At 38.5% G+C, this 22,682-nt stretch overlaps 1 non-coding gene across 1 annotated transcript; it reads right to left on the reverse strand.

Moving 5' to 3' along the window:
- Positions 1-17,208: 17,208 nt before the first annotated feature.
- Positions 17,209-17,315, reverse strand: LOC120577979 (small nucleolar RNA R71). Its single transcript, XR_005643955.1, has one exon. It is a non-coding gene; the product is annotated as a small nucleolar RNA R71 (small nucleolar RNA).
- Positions 17,316-22,682: the final 5,367 nt, after the last annotated feature.

The raw sequence follows: 22,682 nt of genomic DNA on the forward strand, positions 1-22,682 counted from the left end.
TGCAATTACATTGATTAATGTTATTTTATTATGAAATCTCACCCCTTCTGCTTGAAAATGTTGCCCTTCGTATGGGTAACTTGCAGGTGATCGTGCTTAGTGTGCAGTTGCCGTCGTGAGTGGCCTTGCCTTCACTGTCTCGTCTAGGTCGCTCTGATACGTAACGGGATGGGGTTTAATGTCATACATGCTTCATTCTTTTACGTGGATAATATATTATTTTTATTATGTTATGGATTATGAACTATTTTGATGGGGCCTACGTGCCAAACTGATTTATGATTTTCGAATTAATATTCCGCTGCTATGTTAAAGATATTTTGTGAAGGTTAAATTATTATTTAACTGTTTTTGGATTACGTTTCTATGTGATATCCCGTTTATGGTTTTTACTCTGATAATTGTTTAAGAAATTTGTATATTGGGAAAACGGGGTGTTACAATTGGTATCAGAGCAGGTCGGTCCGTCCGGTCAATTAGAGAGTCGTGTCGAGTCTTAGTAATATTTATATTACTATCTTATGTTGTTGTTGCTACTTTTGTAGAATCTCGGAAATGGCTGGAAGAAACGATGCTGCGTTAGCTGCTGCTCTACAAGCTGTTGCCCAAGCTGTGGGACAACAACCTAACGTGAATGCCGGTGCGAATGCTGAAGCTAGGATGTTGGAGACGTTCATGAAGAAGAACCCTCCGACTTTCAAAGGACGTTATAACCCTGATGGAGCCCAGACGTGGCTTAAGGAGATTGAGAGGATTTTCCGTGTTATGCAGTGCACTGAAGATCAGAAGGTGCGGTTTGGTACTCATCAGCTAGCCGAGGAAGCTGATGACTGGTGGGTTGCTCTTCTGCCTACCCTTGGGCAGGAGGGAGCTGTTGTGACTTGGGCTGTTTTCAAGAGAGAGTTCCTGAGAAGATACTTTCTGGAAGATGTTCGCGGGAAGAAGGAGATCGAGTTCCTTGAATTGAAGCAAGGAAACATGTCTGTGACAGAGTATGCTGCCAAGTTCGTGGAGCTGTCTAAGTTCTATCCGCACTATACTGCTGAGAATGCTGAGTTCTCGAGATGCATCAAGTTCGAGAACGGTTTGAGGCCCGACATTAAGAGGGCGATTGGATACCAACAGCTGAGAGTTTTTCAGGATTTGATTAATAGTTGCAGGATCTATGAAGAGGATACGAAAGCTCACTACAAGGTAGTGAATGAGAGAAAGGGCAAGGGACAGCAGAGTCGTCCTAAGCCGTACAGTGCCCCTGCTGATAAAGGAAAACAGAAGATGGTCGATGTTAGGCGGCCTAAGAAGAAGGATGCTGCAAAGATTGTGTGTTTCAATTGTGGTGAGAAAGGCCACAAAAGCAACGTCTGCCCTGAGGAAATCAAGAAGTGTGTCCGGTGTGGCAAGAAAGGTCATGTTGTAGCTGATTGCAATCGTACAGACATTGTGTGCTTTAATTGCAATGGAGAGGGTCACATTAGTTCACAGTGTACTCAGCCTAAGAGGGCGCCGACTACTGGTAGGGTTTTCGCTTTGAATGGGACTCAGACAGAGAATGACGATCGTTTGATCAGAGGTACTTGCTATATTAATAATACTCCTTTAGTTGCTATTATTGATACTGGTGCTACGCATTGTTTTATTGCTTTCGATTGTGTTTCTGCTTTGGGTCTTGATTTGTCTGATATGAATGGAGAGATGGTTGTCGAAACTCCGGCTAAGGGTTCGGTGACTACTTCTCTCGTATGTTTGAAATGTCCTTTGTCTATGTTTGGTCGTGATTTTGAAATGGATTTAGTTTGTCTACCTTTGAGTGGTATGGATGTGATTTTGGGTATGAACTGGTTAGAGTACAACCACGTTCTTATTAATTGTTTTAGCAAGTCAGTACATTTCTCTTCCGTCGAAGAGGAAAGTGGTGCAGAGTTTTTATCTACTAAGCAGCTGAAGCAACTGGAACGCGACGGTATCTTGATGTTTTCGTTAATGGCTACTATATCTATTGAGAATCAAGCAGTGATTGATAGGTTACCGGTGGTGTGTGAATTTCCTGAAGTTTTTCCAGATGAGATTCCTGATGTGCCTCCAGAGAGAGAAGTTGAGTTTTCTATTGATCTTGTTCCTGGAACGAAGCCGGTCTCGATGGCACCTTATCGTATGTCTGCTTCTGAGTTATCTGAGTTGAAGAAACAGTTGGAAGACTTGCTTGAGAAGAAGTTTGTTAGACCAAGTGTTTCACCTTGGGAAGCGCCGGTTTTGCTAGTAAAGAAGAAAGATGGTAGTATGCGGTTGTGTATTGATTATCGGCAGTTGAACAAGGTAACTATCAAGAATAGGTATCCACTTCCGAGAATTGATGATTTGATGGATCAGCTAGTGGGTGCACGAGTTTTCAGCAAGATTGATTTGAGGTCAGGTTATCACCAGATTAAAGTAAAGGATGAGGATATGCAGAAGACAGCTTTCAGAACGCGTTATGGTCACTATGAATATAAAGTTATGCCTTTCGGTGTGACCAATGCACCTGGAGTGTTTATGGAGTATATGAATCGCATCTTCCATGCATTTTTGGATCGGTTTGTGGTTGTGTTTATCGACGATATTTTGATTTACTCTAAGACTGAAAAAGAACATGCTGAGCATCTGAAGATTGTTTTGCAAGTGTTGAAAGAGAAGAAGCTTTATGCTAAATTGTCTAAGTGTGAATTCTGGTTGAAAGAAGTGAGTTTTCTAGGCCATGTTATTTCTGGTGATGGTATTGCAGTGGATCTGTCTAAAGTTGAAGCGGTATCACAGTGGGAGACTCCTAAGTCCGTTACAGAGATTAGAAGTTTCTTGGGTTTAGCTGGTTACTATAGAAGGTTTATTGAAGGATTTTCTAAGTTAGCTCTTCCGCTAACGCAGTTGACTTGTAAAGGTAAAACTTTTGTGTGGGACGTCCATTGTGAGAAAAGTTTCGGTGAATTGAAGAAGCGTTTGACGACTGCTCCAGTGTTAATTTTGCCGAAGTCAGATGAACCTTTTGTGGTATATTGTGATGCGTCCAAGTTGGGTTTAGGAGGTGTACTTATGCAAGAAGGTAAAGTGGTAGCTTATGCTTCAAGACAGTTGAGAATCCATGAGAAGAATTATCCTACGCATGATCTCGAGTTGGCGGCCGTAGTCTTCGTATTGAAGATATGGAGACATTACTTGTATGGTTCGAGATTTGAGCTGTTTAGTGATCACAAGAGTTTGAAGTATTTGTTCGATCAGAAGGAATTGAATATGAGACAGCGAAGATGGCTCGAATTGTTGAAAGATTATGACTTTGGTTTGAATTATCATCCAGGTAAAGCTAATGTTGTTGCAGATGCCTTGAGTAGGAAGACATTGCATATGTCCGCCATGATGGTCAGAGAGTTCGAATTGCTTGAACAGTTTAGAGATTTGAGTTTGGTTTGTGAATGGTCACCTCAGAGTGTGAAACTGGGTATGCTGAAGATTGATAGTGAATTTCTGAAAAATATCAAGGAAGCACAGAAAGTTGATGTAAAGTTTGTGGACTTGTTGGTTGCTAGAGATCAGACTGAAGACAGTGATTTTACAATCGACAATCAAGGTGTGTTGAGATTCCGAGGAAGAATTTGTATCCCAGACAATGAAGAGATTAAGAAGATGATTCTTGAAGAGAGTCATAGAAGTAGCTTGAGTATTCATCCGGGAGCTACGAAGATGTATCATGATTTAAAGAAGATTTTCTGGTGGTCTGGTTTGAAACGAGATGTGGCACAGTTTGTGTATTCCTGTTTAGTTTGTCAAAAGTCGAAAGTTGAGCATCAGAAACCTGCTGGGATGATGGTACCTTTAGATGTGCCAGAATGGAAATGGGATAGTATATCGATGGATTTTGTGACGAGTTTGCCGAATACTCCGAGAGGGAGCGACGCAATTTGGGTTATTGTTGATAGGTTGACGAAGTCAGCTCATTTTCTACCTATTAATATTAGTTTCCCTGTTGCCCAGTTGGCAGAGATTTATATCAAGGAGATTGTGAAGTTGCATGGTGTTCCTTCGAGCATCGTGTCAGATAGAGATCCAAGATTTACTTCTAGATTTTGGAAAAGTTTGCAAGGGGCCTTGGGTTCGAAGTTGAGATTGAGTTCGGCGTATCATCCACAGACAGATGGTCAGTCGGAGAGGACAATTCAGTCGCTAGAGGATTTGTTGAGAATTTGTGTTCTTGAGCAAGGAGGAACTTGGGATAGTCATCTTCCGTTGATCGAGTTCACATACAATAATAGTTATCATTCTAGTATTGGAATGGCACCGTTCGAGGCCTTGTATGGTCGGAGATGCAGAACTCCGTTGTGTTGGTTTGAATCAGGAGAAAGAGTGGTCTTAGGACCAGAGATTGTTCAGCAAACTACTGAGAAAGTTAAGATGATCCAAGAGAAAATGAAAGCGTCGCAGAGTCGACAAAAGAGTTATCATGATAAGCGTAGAAAAGATCTTGAGTTCCAAGAAGGAGACCACGTGTTTTTGAGAGTCACTCCTATGACTGGTGTAGGACGTGCTTTGAAGTCAAAGAAGTTGACCCCGAAGTTCATTGGTCCGTATCAGATATTGGAAAGAGTTGGAACGGTGGCTTACCGAGTGGGTTTACCGCCGCATCTTGCGAATTTGCACAACGTTTTCCATGTGTCGCAACTTCGGAAGTATGTTCCGGATCCATCTCATGTAATCCAAAGTGACGATGTGCAAGTTAGAGACAACCTTACGGTAGAGACTTTACCGGTGAGGATTGATGATCGTAAAGTGAAGACGTTGAGAGGCAAGGAGATACCTCTCGTGAGAGTCGTTTGAACGGGAACGACTGGTGAAAGCTTGACGTGGGAGGTTGAGAGTAAGATGCTGGAGTCTTATACAGAGTTGTTTGCTTGAGGTAAATTTTCGAGGACGAAAATCTTTTAAGTGGGGGAGAGTTGTAACGCCCACTTTCGTTTAATCGTTTATTTAATCGAGTTTAGGTGATTATATTATATTTATATAATATATGCATGATTTTGGTATGTCTTGATGATTTATGATGATTTGATTGATGACGTGTTAAGTTATGAGTTTTGGAAGATTTGATAAGGATATGAGAATTATTTTATTGTTAAATAAAATAAAGATTTGAAAATAATATAAAATATTTAGTTGAGGGCTGTTTTGATATTTTAGATAGTTTTGGGGGAGAAAGTGAGATAAGATAAGTTATTAGAAAGAGGTATAAATAGGAGAAGACCTAATATTTTAGAAACTCATTGTACGTGAAAACTTTTGAAAAAGGAAGAAAAGCTTAGAAGGGAGAAGAGCATAGAGAGGGCTGCGATTTCTTCATAACCAGGTAAGGGTGAGACTAATAATTCAATAATGTTATTTACTGTAATTCTGATGATTAGTTGACAAAGTTAGGATTGATTTAGAGAAGTTTTGGAATTAGGTCAAAACCCTAAAAATTGATGATCAAACGGTAAAACTTGTTAGATTGATGAAAGAACCGTCCTGTAACCTTAGAATATGTTTAGGATGAATTCTAGAATCAAAACCACGCTTTGAACAGTGTTGTGTGATGGATTTTTGAGAAAAACCCTAGCCTGCCCGTGCTTCTGTTCATCGCTCGCCACGGCGAGTGATGAACTTCATCGCTCGCCACGCGAGCCCCTTCCCTTCGCCTCGCGAGTTGTTTGGTGCAACTCGCCATGGCGAGCAACCCTTCCTCGCCTCGCGAGCTTAGGCAGAGTGCATGTCATATTTCGTGTTTCGACCTTTTTAGTTGAATCTTGTATGCCTTTGAGTACCTGAACATACCTAGTATTGATTAGGAATGAATGTAGGATCAGAGGGAACCCAGAACAACCTTAGTTTGGGAGTTGAGTGGTATTCGCCATGGCGAGTAAGTACTCTCGCCTCGCGAGTACAACCAGGATGAACTTGTTTATGTGTTTATGCGATCTGTGTCGCACTTGTTGATCAAGAGTGAACCCCTAACTGGTAATGAGACCTAGTGATGTCGTTTAATGCAGACTGTAGAGTTGTTTAAGTTATATTAATATTAATTGAATATGAACTATTGTATTGTATATTCATGCAAGATAAGAAGATGTGATAATGATACAAATTATGTGCTTTGATATAATGATATCATCTTGTTATGTGACCTGTTTATGCTGCTTCCGTTATTTAACTAAGTGCATAATTATATGATGAAGTTTAGCTCCAAATTATTGGATGCATGTTGATAAGTTGATTACGATGTTTTGTTCATATGTGTCCATGCATAGCATATCATTGAGCTTAGTCCTCACCACGAATATTAGGAGCTTTGTCCTCCGCACGTTTTATAGGAGCTTTGTCCTCCGCACGATTAAAGTATATTAATACTTATGATGACGATTGGTACCACATGCATATAAGGAGTCTAGGAGCATTGTCACATCGTCATGATTAAGATGCCTTGTTGATAATGAATGAATATGTGATTGCGTGATAAGTGTTTATTGATTATGTTACGTTGTTCATAATGAATTGGATATATGATTACGTGATAACTGTTTAGCATTTATGCAAAGTTAATAATGGAATGATTATGATGTTAATTTATGATTCGCAATTACATTGATTAATGTTATTTTATTATGAAATCTCACCCCTTCTGCTTGAAAATGTTGCCCTTCGTATGGGTAACTTGCAGGTGATCGTGCTTAGTGTGTAGTTGCCGTCGTGAGTGGCCTTGCCTTCACTGTCTCGTCTAGGTCGCTCTGATACGTAACGGGATGGGGTTTAATGTCATACATGCTTCATTCTTTTACGTGGATAATATATTATTTTTATTATGTTATGGATTATGAACTATTTTGATGGGGCCTACGTGCCAAACTGATTTATGATTTTCGAATTAATATTCCGCTGCTATGTTAAAGATATTTTGTGAAGGTTAAATTATTATTTAACTGTTTTTGGATTACGTTTCTATGTGATATCCTGTTTATGGTTTTGACTCTGATAATTGTTTAAGAAATTTGTATATTGGGAAAACGGGGTGTTACAGTTATCGGTCGAGTTACCAGTTCGAATCCAAGAACAGCTCGTACCTGTTTATGTGTCTTTGGTTTTGGTCGAGTGGCTAGTTCAAGTCCAAGAACAGCTTGTACCTGTCTATCTGTTTCTGTTCGGTCAAGTGGCTAGTTCAAGTCCAAGAACAGCTTGTACCTGTCTATCTGTTTCTGTTCGGTCAAGTGGCTAGCTCAATCCAAGAGCAGCTTGCACCTGTCTATTTGTCTTTGACTCCGGTAGAGTAACCAGTTCGCATCCAAGAACAAGCTCGCACCTGTCTATTTGCCTTTGCTTTCAGTCGAGTGACCAGTTCGAATCAAGAACAACTCGTACCTGTCTACCTTTTCTATGTCCCCAGTCGAGTGACCAGTTCGAATCCAAGAACAACTCGCACCTGTTTGTCTGCTTTTATTCCCAGTCAAGTGCCCAGCTCAATCCAAGAGCAGCTTGTACCCGTCAATTTGCTTCTAGTCCCCTACCTATTCTGCTATCTGTTATCTTGCCAATGTCTATCAATCCCTCAATGGATACGCCATCTTTTGTTAAGTTCCAACTCTCGTTTGTCTCGCATTCATAATCCAAATGATTGCATGGCATTCATGATGTTTGAAAATGTGCAAGCGTATTTTTACGTCCAAACACAGTGCAAATGTTAATATTTAAGTATCTTCGTCCCGTCAAGCCAAAAGACTCTGTCTCTTGACCCTCCGGACAAAGAAACTTAAATAGGGGCAGCTGTTATACCCTGATTTTGGACCTAAAAATACTCGTTCAAATTTCTTTTTTTTAAACACTGATATTTGTCAATTCGCTGTTGTTTTACTCTGAATCTTTACTCTATTTTTATCTGCATATTTTACTATCTCTGTCTCAAAGTACGTTCAAGCTTGATTTTCTTGCATAAAGTTATTCAAAGTGTCTTTTCTTGCATTACAAGTCATTTAAGAACTCTCTGAAACGTCGCATTACTTTTTCTTGCATTTTATTTCAAAAAATCATACAAAAGGGTATTTTGGTCATTTCCTGCAGTGGAACCCATTTTAGTCCCTGTGTTTGCCTCTGAGTCTTTTCAACTTGTCTGTACAAATCATTGTTGAGTCTTTGTTTAAAAAAATCGTTTCAAAAATTGCATTTGAGTCAGTTTGGGTCAGTTTAGTCCCTAGGGGCATTTTGGTCTTTTCTTGTCAAAATTTCGGCAGGGAGGTATTTTAAAATACCTCATGTCAGTATTTGGTTCGTTTTAGTCCTTTTGTTGATTTTATTTTAGGTTTCACTTTACTTTTTTTCAAATTACCAATTTTAATTCAATTTTCTTTTCATTTCATCTTGGTCCCTCAAAAGGTTTCCAAAATTGCATTTTTGTCCAAAACTTTTCAAAATTGCATTTTTTATCCATTTTTATTAATTGCAGTTTAGTCCTCAATTTTACTTTTTTGCAGAAAGGTCCCTAGATCGCAACAAGTCCAAGGCCGAGCCATTTTCATACAAGTCCAGGTGTCACCATTTCATTGGGTCTCAAGCACACTTGTCAGATTATAAATAGTGCACAGTGCCACACAGATCCACAGAATCAACGCCACATCACAAACAAAAGAGAAATTTCTCTCTCCTTTCTGTTACGATCAAAACTCAGAAATCACCAAGAACACTCAAACCCTAGATTTTCCAGAATCGCAATTCAACACAAAATTCAGTGAACCTTTCGCAATTCTCAGAGATTCATCACTGAATCTTCATCATCGAATCGGTTTCCTTCGCAATTCAAGGTGCGAATTCGCCATTGGCAAACTCCAGCACCGATCACGAAGGAATCAGTGAGAAGAAGAAGAAAAAGAAGCAGAATCTGAACCGGTGAAGAAGAAGAAGGAACAGCACCGATTTATTTTCGGTTTTAAAGCAAGAAATCAACAAGCAGAACCAGATTCAAGCTTTTCCTGAAGATTCCAGTTCGAAATCTCCGATCCAAAATTCCAGGTAAAACCTAAACACCTTTTTTTTCCATAAAAAACGTCAACAAGGACGAATCTAACGTAGATCCATGAAGCTCTGAAAGTTTCCATTCGAAAAGAACTAAGAAAAACAAGAAAAAGATTTTGTAAACCGCAAACACAAAATTCCAGATCTACGTTGATTCGAACCTTGCATGCAAAATCCAATGCCATATTCATGCTTAGAACGAAAAAGGATGTCTTAATCTGCAAAAAAATTTGAAAACGGAGGAGTTTCTCATCTCCGGTGCGGCGGCGCCGCCCTGTTGGGCCGGCAAACCACCACACCGGAGCGGTGAAGCTCGCCGGAGAAGACGACCGGAAGAGAGGAGAGAGGTGAGAACTTCTCTCACTAGGTTTAGGTTAGAGAGAGAGAGAGGAGAAGGAAGAATGAATTGGACCGGTCCCCAAACCTTTTTATAACCAACTGAACCGGACCGGTCCAATTCTGGTTCGTTTTCCCTCAATCTAGACCGTTGGATCTAGGTTTCCATCTCCTGGATCAATCCAACGGTCCCTGTGCTTTCCTGTGATCCGGTGTTGGGCTTTGGGTTTGGGCCTAGGGTTCTGTACGTTTTTGCTTTTTTTTTGTGCTGTTTACACCATGTTTTCTTGCTGATTGAACCCCCTGCTTGCTAATTTTTTTTCTCTCAAAAAGTTCTAGAAAAATTCCTATTATTTTTAATTCGTTTTTGGTTTATTTTGTGATGCTCTTCACCTGTTTAAAAATGATAAAAATATATGTGCCTTTTTGTGCCAGGAAATAAAGTGTGAAATATTCCTATAATTGTGATATAATGCTTGGCTTGTATGTGTCCTTATTATCCTCACATTATAGCTCAAAATCAAACCCCTTTAATATTGCTATGATGAGAGGATTATAGGTCATGTGCATGTCTAAGTGTTATAACCAATTTTAGGTATATTTTGCCATTTTATTTCATTTCATTGCTCTTTTCTTTTTTGCTATTCTATTCAATTTTGTTTACCTTTTTTTTACCATTTTTATGCCTTATGATACTAATCATTTCATTTCATATTTCATCCATCTCATAGTTTGGGCATTACTTTTCTATTCATTTCTATATCAAATGGGTTTGTAATAATTTTAGGTAGATTAGTTTCCTTTTAATTCCTTGCAAGACCATAGCATGTATTTAGGACTCAATGTAAAGGACTATGGACACTATAAGTGATGTACACCGACACGAGCACCGACACATGCACACACCCCACATGGATGTTCTAGATGCATGATTAGGGAATGTATGTTTAGGTTTTACAACGCTTAGACAAAAAAAATCATTTTCCAAAAAATGTGAATAACCTCACTTGAAAACCTTTTTTCTAAAATAGGAGTCAAAACTCCTCATTTTCCTTTTGTTTTCTTAAGTAAAAAATTTAATAAATTTTAATCATACTTAGACTTTATTTTGCAAAATAACTACTTCCACCTCACATTTTCTAAATCTCATGCCCTTGAGGCCTCTCATCTCCATTCTTCAAAATTCCTTTTTCAAACTTAAAATCAACCAACAAAAACAAAAAAGCAATTTTCGAGAATGAACTACGTTTGGTTTTGATCCCTTAAAAGGGTACGTAGGCAATGAGTTAAAACTCCTCCAAGCCAAGTAAAATAAAACCTCAATCATCTTCTCTCCCCCCATTCTTCACTCAAATAAAACTTCTTTTTCAATAAGTAGGTAATAAAAATAAAGCGTAGAAATAAACTTAGGAGAACGGTTCTTATGGAGTACCATAATCGTTCCGGGTGCCTAACACCTTCCTGTAGCGAAAACGACCCCCGAACTTAGAATCTAAGGGTTTTTTCTCAATTTTTCCCTTCCCAAGAAAAAATAGAGAATATCAAAGATTGAAAGGTTCAAGCCTAATTAATGACTTGACACCCGAAAATCGCGATAACAAACCCAAAATCGTAATCTTTCAACAATTCAAGCCACCTTCGCTGTCTCATATTCAATTCCTTCTGATCAAACAGATACTTCAGACTTTTATGATCGCTGAACACTTCAAATCTAGAACCGTACAAATAATGTCTCCATATCTTGAGCACAAAGACCACTGCAGCTAATTCAAGATCATGAGTAGGATAATTTCGTTCATGAATCCTCAACTGTCTCGATGCATAAGCTACTACCTTGCCATCCTGCATAAGCACACCACCTAATCCCAACTTGGACGCATCACAATACACAACAAAACGTTCATCGGGCTTTGGTAAAATCAAGACCAGAGCCGTCGTCAACCGCTTCTTCAATTCATTAAAATTGTTCTCACACTGAACATCCCACACAAAAGCTTTACCTTTACAAGTCAACTGAGTTAACGGAAGTGCTAACTTGGAAAATCCTTCTATAAATATACGGTAATAACCTGCCAAGCCCAAAAAGCTTCTAATCTCGGTAACCGACTTAGGAGTCTCCCATTGCGATACTGCATCAACTTTAGATGGATCTACTGCAATACCACTACTAGAAATAACATGGCCAAGAAAACTCACCTCATTCAACCAGAACTCACACTTTGACAATTTAGCATATAACTTCTTCTCTTTCAGCACTTGCAAAACAATCTTCAAATGCTCAGCAAGTTCTTCTTCAGTCTTGGAGTATATCAACATATCGTCGATGAACACAACCACGAAACGATCCAAAAACGCATGAAAAATAAGATTCATGTACTCCTTAAACACACCTGGCGCATTTGTAACACCGAAAGGCATCACTTTATATTCATAATGTCCATAAAACGTTCTAAAAGCCGTCTTCTGCATATCTTCATCTTTCACTTTAATCTTGTGATAACCCGATCTCAAATCAATCTTGCTAAACACACGTGCACCCACTAACTGATCCATCAACTCATCAATTCGTGAAAGTGGATACCTATTCTTTATCGTTACTTTGTTCAACTGTCGATAATCAATACACAATCTCATACTACCATCTTTCTTCTTAATTAGCAATACCGGCGCTCCCCAAGGTGAAACACTTGGTCTTACAAACTTCTTATCAAGCAAATCTTCTAACTGTTTCTTCAACACAGCCAACTCAGAAGCCGACATACGGTAAGGTGTCATAGACACAGGCTTCGTACCTGGAATAAGATCAATCGAGAATTCAACTTCTCTTTCTAGAGGCACATCAGGAATTTCATCAGGAAAAACTTTTGGGAAATCACACACAACCTGTAACTTATCAATCACTGCTTGATTCTCAACAGACAAGGACGCCATCAAAGAAAACATCAAAATTCCATCACGTTCTAATTGCTTCAGCTGCTTGGTAGACAAGAATTCTGCGCCACTTTCCTCTTCAGCAGAAGAAAAATACAACGACTTACTAAAACAATTAATATGAACATGGTTCTACTCTAACCAGTTCATACCCAGGATTACATCCATTCCACTCAAAGGTAAACAAACCAAATCAATTTCAAAGTCTCGACCAAACATAGACAAAGGACATCTTAAACACACAAAAGAAGTAGTCACCGAACCCTTAGCTGGAGTTTCGACAACCATCTCTCCATTCATATTCGACATAGCAAGACCCAACTTAGAAGCACAATCAATAGCAATAAAACAATGTGTAGTGTAACACCCCGTTTTCCCAAAGTGAAAATTTCACATAAAAATTAGAGTAATTCAACATAAACGGAATGTCACACTTCTTTTTGTAAAATCATGAACGGAATAAACTCACTATTTATTATTTCAACGTTTAAAACAACCTTGGCACAAAGGCCTCAATGTAAAATCTCATCAAATTATTCCAACAACATGTTCATAAAACTTCATAAAATAATACGGAAGGAACAGAAAGCAACAACAAAATTCTCATCCCGTTACGTATCAGAGCACCTAAGACACATTTGAGAGAATCGACTCACTTCATAGCTAATCTTGATTACCTGCAAGTTACCCAATTGTGAGGGCAACATTTCCAAGCAGAAAGGGGTGAGATTTCGCATTCAATAATATTAAGCCTATAATTCATTAAAAGCATTTAACAACTTAAACTTCTTTAATTAATAATAATAATTCTTCATATAGTACTTCATTAATAACTCAACCAACTTCTAATCATCATTAACTTCATATTCATCACATTATATACAACATCATATAGCACATAATAATCAGATCATAAACATGATCATATAACAACATAATCTTCACATCATAAACATCATCTTATAACAACATAAACGATACATCATAAACATCATCTTGTAACAACATAAACAACACATCAAAATCAATATCATAAACAACATCATAAACAACATAACAACATCATAATCAATATCATAATCAACATCATATAATTTTCATAAGCACTTCATTAACAACACGTGGATAGAAGACAACTCAACAACTTAGCAACTCATGGATGACAACTCATCAACAACTTAACAACTCATCAACAACGACTTTGACTCGACAATGCAACTTCGACTTCTTAATCATGCATGTGGTACCAATCCAAGGCATCAAGTGTAACACCCCGATTTCCCAACATAAAAATTTCATTTAAATAATCAGAGTAATCATCACAAACGGAATGTTACACTTCTTTTCTTAAAATCATAAATGGAATAATTAACTATTTATCCTTTGAAATTCAACAACATAATAATTAATACTTTGCAGCAGAATTTATTCAACATCTAAAAATAGTCTTTGGCACGAAGGTCTTATCATAACATCTCATAAAATCAATTCAACAACTTATTCATGAAAATTCATAAAGTAATACGTAAGGAATAGAAAAGCAACTATAAAATCTCATCCCGTTACGTATCAGAGCACCTAAGACATACATGAGAGATAGTCCACTCACGACAGCAATCTAACAGCAAACTTATTCTCGATCACCTGCAAGTTACTCATACGAAGAGCAACATTTCCAAGCAGAAGGGGTGAGATTTCACAAAACAATAATATCAAGCATATAATTCAGTAATTATATTTAACATTATAAATAACTTCATCTATTAGTAATAATAATTCTTCAAATAATAATTCTTAATGACTCAACCAACTTCATATTCATCACATTATAAACATTATCATATAGCACATAACAACCAAATCATAACCAACATAGATCATCACATCATAAATATCATCCTTAACACACAACATAATCATCATCTCATTAAACACAATATAATCATCACCTCATAATAACGTAGACAACATAATCATCATCTCATAATCATATAAACAACAACTTATTCATCATCTTATAATAATATAACAACAACATATTCATCATCTTTTAATAATATAACAACAACATATTTATCATCTTATAATAATATAACAACAACATAACCAACAACGATTAATAAATATTAATACTTCACTTAGTTCTTTATTAACAACTCATCGGCAAATGACAACTCAACGACAACGACAATGCAACTTCTACAACTTAAACTCAACATATGCAACTTAAACTTCTTAATCATGCATGTGGTACCAACAAAGACATCAAGCCTCCAACGTATTGAGCGTAAATAGGCTCACAGAGCATCAAGCCCTCTCCCTTCACATATTATGTATAAATATACATATTACAGAGCATCAAGCCCTCACCCAACGTAAATGAGTATGCAATGGACTCAACATCTTAACAACATCTTTCACGATATATAAATATTCTCACATTAATCATCAAAGTAAATCATATTCATCACAACAGCAAGACAGCATCATTTAAACTTATACAGCAAGTAACCATCAATAATAATCTTCATATATAACATTTGCAACTACATATCAACAACTTTCACATTATACAGATCTTTTCACATTTAATCATCAACGTAAATCAACAATTTTAAATCATCCTAATCATCCTCTCTGAATCTCATTAGAATCATTAAAGCTTCAGTCCTACCCCAAAGGTCAACTCATAACATCACGTGCGACAAAGATCGCAATTAACCTAAACAAGGCATTCTGTAAATGGGTAGCTCACGAGGCGAGAGCCTCTACTCGCCATGGCGAGTTCAAGTGCAACTCACAAAGATTCATTCTTAAACTATTCCAGGTTCAATCTCAATCTACAATCTTTCCTAATCATCATCATACAAGTTCAGGCACTCAAAAACATCTAAGGTTCGACTTAAAGGTCAAAACTACAAAATCATGTTGACATTCTGGTCACACTCGCTAGGCGAGTTAATCTGCTCGCTATGGCGAGCTGTAAGGTATGGCTCGCGAGGTGAGAAGAAGCTGCTCGCGAGGCGAGCAATGAAGTTGCTCACTCGCTATGGCGAGGATTGATGAGTCATTTATATGCTATTTTAATATGCTTTTTAGTTTAGTTTTATTTAGATTTTATATTATTTTATATTAGTATTATTTCCTTTTTAGGATAGTTTACTTTAAATTGCAATTTATTATATTTCAGGGAAGAATATTGGATGGATTGAGTCTTGGAGCAAAAGAAAGGGATTTGGAGTAGATTGGACACGAAAATACGAAGATTGGGAAACAAAATATATCTCCCACAAGTCAGAAGCCTGGCACGGCCCGTGCTAGCCTTGGCACGGCCGTGCCACCCTCCAGAGACCTTTTGCTGCTTTTGCTTGAACTCCAAGCTATTCTATTTTGGCGCACAATCTACTGAGGAATATTCTTGGAATATACTTGCTTAGATTTTAAGTCAATTGTGTACTATAAATAGAGTAGCTAGCCATCACAAATATTCATCTTTACTTGGAATACAATAAGTGACAATTGCTTTTCTAAATAAAGTTCTTTTCCTTTCCTTTATTTTCCTATCTTTTACTTTCATGCTTTCTCTCTTCTCCCCCATGTCTACGATGAACATGAGTGAGTAGACTTCTTCTTGTCTTGGGATTGTTGGATAAGTCTAAATGACATAATCCTAATCAAACCAAGCCCTAAGCCTTAATCTTATGTAACCCTAATTTCTTATCTGAATTCACCGTCTTAACATGGATTAACCATTATCAAACTGTGGAAACGAAAGTGGAGGGTTTGATAATTGTTCGTCCATTATTCCAAATATCAATTCATAAAACGAAAGTGGAGCTTTGATATTCGAACAAGTGAATTCAGACAAGGATTGCAAAGTCAGCGAAATAGGCTTTGCAATCTTTGAGACATATAGTTTCGATCTTCAAGGGAACTAATAACAATCAAGTCAGCGAAATAGGCTTGGTTGTTAGAGGAACCAAAATCCAATAGTAATCAAGTCAGCGAAATAGGCTTGGTTGCTAGAGGAACTTAAGAGAAACTGTCTTGAGCAATTAGGTCTAACATAACATTATAAGCTTATGGTTTTCGTTTGAGAAGGACTTGTTATTTAGATGAAACCAACGATCCCAAGGCTCTTTTATTATATTGCTTTTTAACCGTTTAAAAACCCCCAACTTACAATTCTTTTCTCTCCTCTAATCATCTCCAAAGGTTAATTAAATTGAATTACTCCCTGTCGGAACGATACTCTTTTATACTACTTCGGTAAGACCGTGCACTTGCGGTTTTATCTCATCAAGTTTTTGGCGCCGCTGCCGGGGAGTAAACTAATTTGATTAACTCTTTCCTTGTGATTAGAACTCTCTTCTCTTCCTCTTTTCTTCTACTTCTTTCTTTTGTTTTACCACTAACTTCTTGGGTTCTCGATTCCTTATGCGAAGAAGTAAAAGTCTCGGAGAATTTATTCCTGAGATCGAAAGATTTTTGCATAAGAAAAAGAGAGAGGCACAAAATAATACTGTTATGGCTGAACGCACTCTCAAAGAGTATGCTACTCCTTCAACGGAAGAGCCACAAGCTATTATCGTGTACCCAACGGTTGCGGGTAATAACTTCGAGATCAAGCATGCACTACTCAATTTAGTGCAGCAAAACCAGTTTTCTGGATCACCCACTGAGGATCCAAATCTCCATATTTCTTCCTTCCTTAGACTCAGTGGCACCATAAAAGAGAACCAAGAAGCCGTAAGACTTCATCTCTTTCCCTTTTCCTTAAGGGATAGAGCTAGCGCTTGGTTCCATTCCCTAGAAGTCGGTTCCATTACTTCATGGGACGATATGAGGCGAGCATTCCTCGCCCGATTTTTCCCCCCATCTAAAACAGCTAAGCGTAGAGACCAAATTACGCGTTTCAATCAAAAAGATGGGGAGTCTCAATATGAGGCGTGGGAGCGTTTCAAGGAAATGCTTAGACTTTGTCCCCACCATGGCCTAGAGAAGTGGCTTATAGTCCACACGTTTTATAATGGCTTGTCATATACCACTAAAATGTCTGTTGATGCAGCTGCAGGTGGAGCTCTAATGAACAAAAACTACACGGAGGCTTATGCTTTGATTGAGGACATGGTTCAAAATCACTATCAATGGACCAACGAAAGAGCCGTCACCACTCCTACTCCCTCAAAGAAAGAGGCGGGTATACACGAAGTCTCTGAATATAACCACCTTGCTGCTAAGGTTGAGGCATTAACACAAAAAATTGAAAAACTTAATGTTAATCCTGCCCAACCTTCCCCTGCATCCCCTACTTGTGAAGTCTGTGGTATAACTGGTCATACAGGCGTTGATTATCAGTTAGGTAGTGCTGCCAATATTGAGCAACTGAATTACGCTCAATACAACCAAGGAATGAGGCCAAATCAAAATTTTTACAAAAATCCTCAAGGTTCCTATGGGCAAACAGCACCACCTGGCTATACAAACAACCAGAGAGTAGCTCAGAAATCTAGTTTGGAAATACTGTTGGAAAATTGCATGATGAATCAAAATAAACAACTTCAGGAGTTAAAAAATCAAACAGGATCTCTGAAAAACTCTCTCTCCAAGCTCAATACCAAGGTTGATTCCATCGCCACACACACCAAAATGCTTGAGACCCAAATCTCCCAAGTGGCCCAACAAGTGGCCATCTCTTCTCAAACACCAGGAGTCTTTCCTGGTCAAACTGAAACAAACCCCAAAGCCCATGTCAATGCCATTTCTCTTGGGGGCAATAAGTTAGAAGAGACCATTACCAAAGCCAAAGGTGTCAAGGGAGAGAATGTTAAGCTTCTAGGTGAGAAGGATGCGATAAAGACACCGCTTGATAAGAACAAGGCCCTTAACCAATTAAGGCTCACTAAGCTCAACTTGGAGGCCCAATTTGCTAAATTCTTAAACATACTTAAAAGGATTTGCATTAAGATTCCCTTTGCTGAAGCCTTGTCTCGTATGCCTCTATACACCAAGTTTTTAAAAGAAATTTTTTCAAAGAAAAAGGCTATGGATCACAAAGAGACAATAGCTTTAACTAGGGAAAGTAGTGCAATCGTCAAGAAGCAACCCCCAAAGCTTAGAGATCCAGGTAGTTTTGCCATCCCTTGTGTGATAGGGAAAGAAACCGTTGACAAGGCCTTGTGTGACTTAGGGGCTAGTGTAAGTTTGTTGCCCTTATCCCTCTTCAAAAGGATGGGAATAGGAGAGCTTAAACCTACCGAGATGATCTTGAAGTTAGCGGATCGTTCTACTATCCCTCTCGTTGGCTACATCGAGGACATACCCGTCAAAATAGAAGGGATATATATCCCGACTGATTTCGTGGTGGTTGACATAGAGGAGGACCATGATGTCCCTATAATCTTAGGACGACCGTTCCTAGCTACTGCAGGTGCTATAGTAGATGTTCAGAGTGGTAGGATAGTTTTTCAAGCGAGTGATGCGATGATTGGATTCGAGTTGGAAAATGTTATGAAAGGTCCCGCTCTTTATTCTTGTAACATGATTGAAGTACATAATGTGAAAGAACGTTTCCTAGCGTCAACTACACAATATGATCTCTTTGATCCTTTCTAAGGACACTTTCTTAACGTCAAGCTAATGACAATAAAAGAGCGCTTCGTGGGAGGCAACCCACGCATTTAACTGCTTTCGTTTTGTTTGTTTTTGTTGTTTTTAAGTTATTTTGTAGGTAATTGTCCGAAGGTGATTCAAGAAAACGAGAAAAATTTTGAGGCCCCATGTCCAGAACCTTGGCACGGCCCGTGCTCACACTGGCATGGCCGTGCCAGACCTTGCTTACCCAAAACCAGCAAAAATTCCAGAATGTTGGCACGGCCCGTGCTAAGGTTGGCACGGCCGTGCCCGACCCAGGTAGGCTATTTGCTCGTTTTTCCCTCATCTTCTTCCTTCACTCTCAAACACAAACATCTCTCTACCTTCACCTTCTCTCTAAAACCTCCATAACCATAAAACCTCAAACCTCCACACCCACCCCAAATCTCACCAATTCCCAAAATTTCTCCACCCAATCAATCACAAACACCATTCCAATCATAACCCACCATTCAAAAACCAATTTCATCCATCCAAACAACATCACCCAAATTCGTAACCCTCATAAACCTAACCCAAAAACCTAAAATTCTCCACCAATCTCATAACCCAACCCCCAAAACTCACTTAAACCTTCACCACAACACTAATCCAACCTTTTCCACCAAAACAACCCTTACCCAAACCACCACACCAAAGGCAAGGTCAAGGCAATGACTTCAAAGAGAAGTGGAAAGGAAGTTGCAAGCTCATCCGGAGGACCTCCCCCAAAGAAGAAAGCACAAGCCAAAAATCATGGCATCATCTTCCGGGACAACAAGCAAAGGGATAGGTACAAACTTCTAATCTCTAAACCTCTACAACCTTGCAGGTACCCTGATAACCATGACATGAATAAGCTAGGTATTAAAGATAATGTGTTTAATATGCTAGAAAGGTTAGGATGGGTTGATATGTTGAGACCTATGCGAGGGTATGAGAATTTCACCTATGAATTTTTAAGTTCTATTGTTTTTACGAAAGATAGGTTGAACTTTGATAACCCTAACCATAGAGTTTCTTTCCGGCTTTTGAATATTGATTACGAGATGTCTCTTCAGCACTTCTGTGATGAGATGGGCTTCGCAAATGCGGGGTTCATCCACGACTCTTGGGATCAAAATTTAAAACCGGTTGACTATCAACCCGCCGCCTTTTGGGAGCAAATCACCGGTCTTGACCAATTTAACACACGTGCCAACAAAGCTAGCAACATTCACAACCCCGTACTTAGGTACCTTCAAAGGGTTATGGCTTGCACCATTAGGGGACGGAAAGAACTAGGGAACACTAGGAATGATGAACTCTTCATGCTTTGGGCTATGCTGCACAACCAACCCATTAACACTTGTTTTTACTTGCTTGACTACCTTTCCCTTATAGGAAATAGGTCCGATAGTAAGGGAGAAATAGTAGTTGGTGGTATCATAACATACATAGCTGGGCGATTCGGTGTGCGTGAAGACCTAGAGATAAACAAGATCGAGGGTAACAATAGACTAAACATAGAAACTCTCATCTCTATGAATTTCATAAAAACTCGAGTCCCCTTTGTCTATACACTCCAACTCAATGTGCCCATCTTGATTTTATTGCCTAACCCCTCTCGAACTAACACCGAGGTGGAAGCAAATTTGTTGTATGTTGATAATGACCCACAGGTGCACATAGAACAGCATAATGAAGAAACAGAGGGTGCACACTTGCATCAAGAAGAGGAAGGTGCTCAACTGCACCATGATGAGGAACACCATGACCCTAATGAAGGTGAAACAAATGAAGATGCAAGATGGGCATGGATGACTACCGAGGTCGAAAGAATAAGCACCGAGCAACAAAGGCAAGGTGTTGAACTCATGAGCATAAGACACGATGTCCAAAGGGGCAACCGCATATCCGAAGAAAATAACCAAATGCTTCGGAACATGATGCACCACTTTCACCTCCAAGGTCCTCCATATGGACCTCAATAATAAAAATGTGAGCTTTCCTCTTCCACTCTTCCCTTCTTTCTCTTTCTTCTTCTTCTTCTTCTACCTCTCCTTCTCTTTTATTTTTCTTTTATCTTGAATCATTGAGGACAATGCTGCTCCTAAGTTTGGGGGGATCCTAATAAAGTATCTTTAGTCGTAGTGTTTCCAAACTCCCTTGAACTTTATTCTTTTGTTTTGTTTTATTGTAAAAGGCATGGTTAAGTAGCTACTTTTTATTGAAAACATCATGACACAAAAATTTTCATTGTCTCCTCTTATTTTGTTGATTCTTGTACATAAAAGCAAACTCTTGTGTTTTAAGTCTTCTTGATATAACCACATCTTGTTTTAAAGTGAATAAAATTCTCCAATGAGAAAAACACAAAGTTGCTTCCCTTGAGTAAATGTATGAATAGGTATTTTAAGGAAACGCGTTCTAATCTTAGTGGTGCATTAACCTTTAAAGACTCTCAAAGCGCCAGTAGTATAAGTGAGTATAACGGAGATCATAAAAAGCCAAAAAGCCAAAAAAATTCCAAGATCTCATCGCCGAATCTAGATTGGGGAAGGAGGTAGGCCCTCCGACTTCCTACGTGAAGGTGATTGTTATCTTGAGAAAAAACTTTAAAAAGCATCGTTGAAACTAGATTGGGGAAGGAGGTAGGCCCTCCGACTTCCTACGTAAAGACGATGTTTTAAGGGATACCATTGAATCTAGATTGGGGAAGGGGGTAGGCCCTCCGACCTCCTACGTGAAAATGTTGTTCCTTAAATAAATAACTTAAAATGTGCATATGGCAAAGAACAAAAATTCTCAAATACTCCCATCTCTCTTATATGAATTGTAGAAGGAATCTTTCTTGGTTAGTTTAGTGCTAGGATTAGACCATGTTTCCTCATAATGCCTATCTTATACAGGAGCAAGAAAAGGGTTGGACTTCACACACACACTCACTTAAAACTTGATCGTTGGGTAGAATAAAGATTTCAAGAAATACTTGAGTTTGTGATTAGTGTACATTTGGGATTTAAGCCCTTGAGGAGACATGTGCTTTAATTAAATTGTCATTTGATTTAACTGTTGATGCTACTATGTTTATGCCTTTTGCTTGAGGACAAGCAAAGATTCAAGTATGGGGGAGTTTGATGAGTCATTTATATGCTATTTTAATATGCTTTTTAGTTTAGTTTTATTTAGATTTTATATTATTTTATATTAGTATTATTTCCTTTTTAGGATAGTTTACTTTAAATTGCAATTTATTATATTTCAGGGAAGAATATTGGATGGATTGAGTCTTGGAGCAAAAGAAAGGGATTTGGAGCAGATTGGACACGAAAATACGAAGATTGGGAAACAAAATATATCTCCCACAAGTCAGAAGCCTGGCACGGCCCGTGCTAGCCTTGGCACGGCCGTGCCACCCTCCAGAGACCTTTTGCTGCTTTTGCTTGAACTCCAAGCTATTCTATTTTGGCGCACAATCTACTGAGGAATATTCTTGGAATATACTTGCTTAGATTTTAAGTCAATTGTGTACTATAAATAGAGTAGCTAGCCATCACAAATATTCATCTTTACTTGGAATACAATAAGTGACAATTGCTTTTCTAAATAAAGTTCTTTTCCTTTCCTTTATTTTCCTGTCTTTTACTTTCATGCTTTCTCTCTTCTCCCCCATGTCTACGATGAACATGAGTGAGTAGACTTCTTCTTGTCTTGGGATTGTTGGATAAGTCTAAATGACATAATCCTAA

Source organism: Medicago truncatula, chromosome 1, assembly GCF_003473485.1.
Source record: "Medicago truncatula cultivar Jemalong A17 chromosome 1, MtrunA17r5.0-ANR, whole genome shotgun sequence".
Taxonomy (NCBI): domain Eukaryota; kingdom Viridiplantae; phylum Streptophyta; class Magnoliopsida; order Fabales; family Fabaceae; genus Medicago; species Medicago truncatula.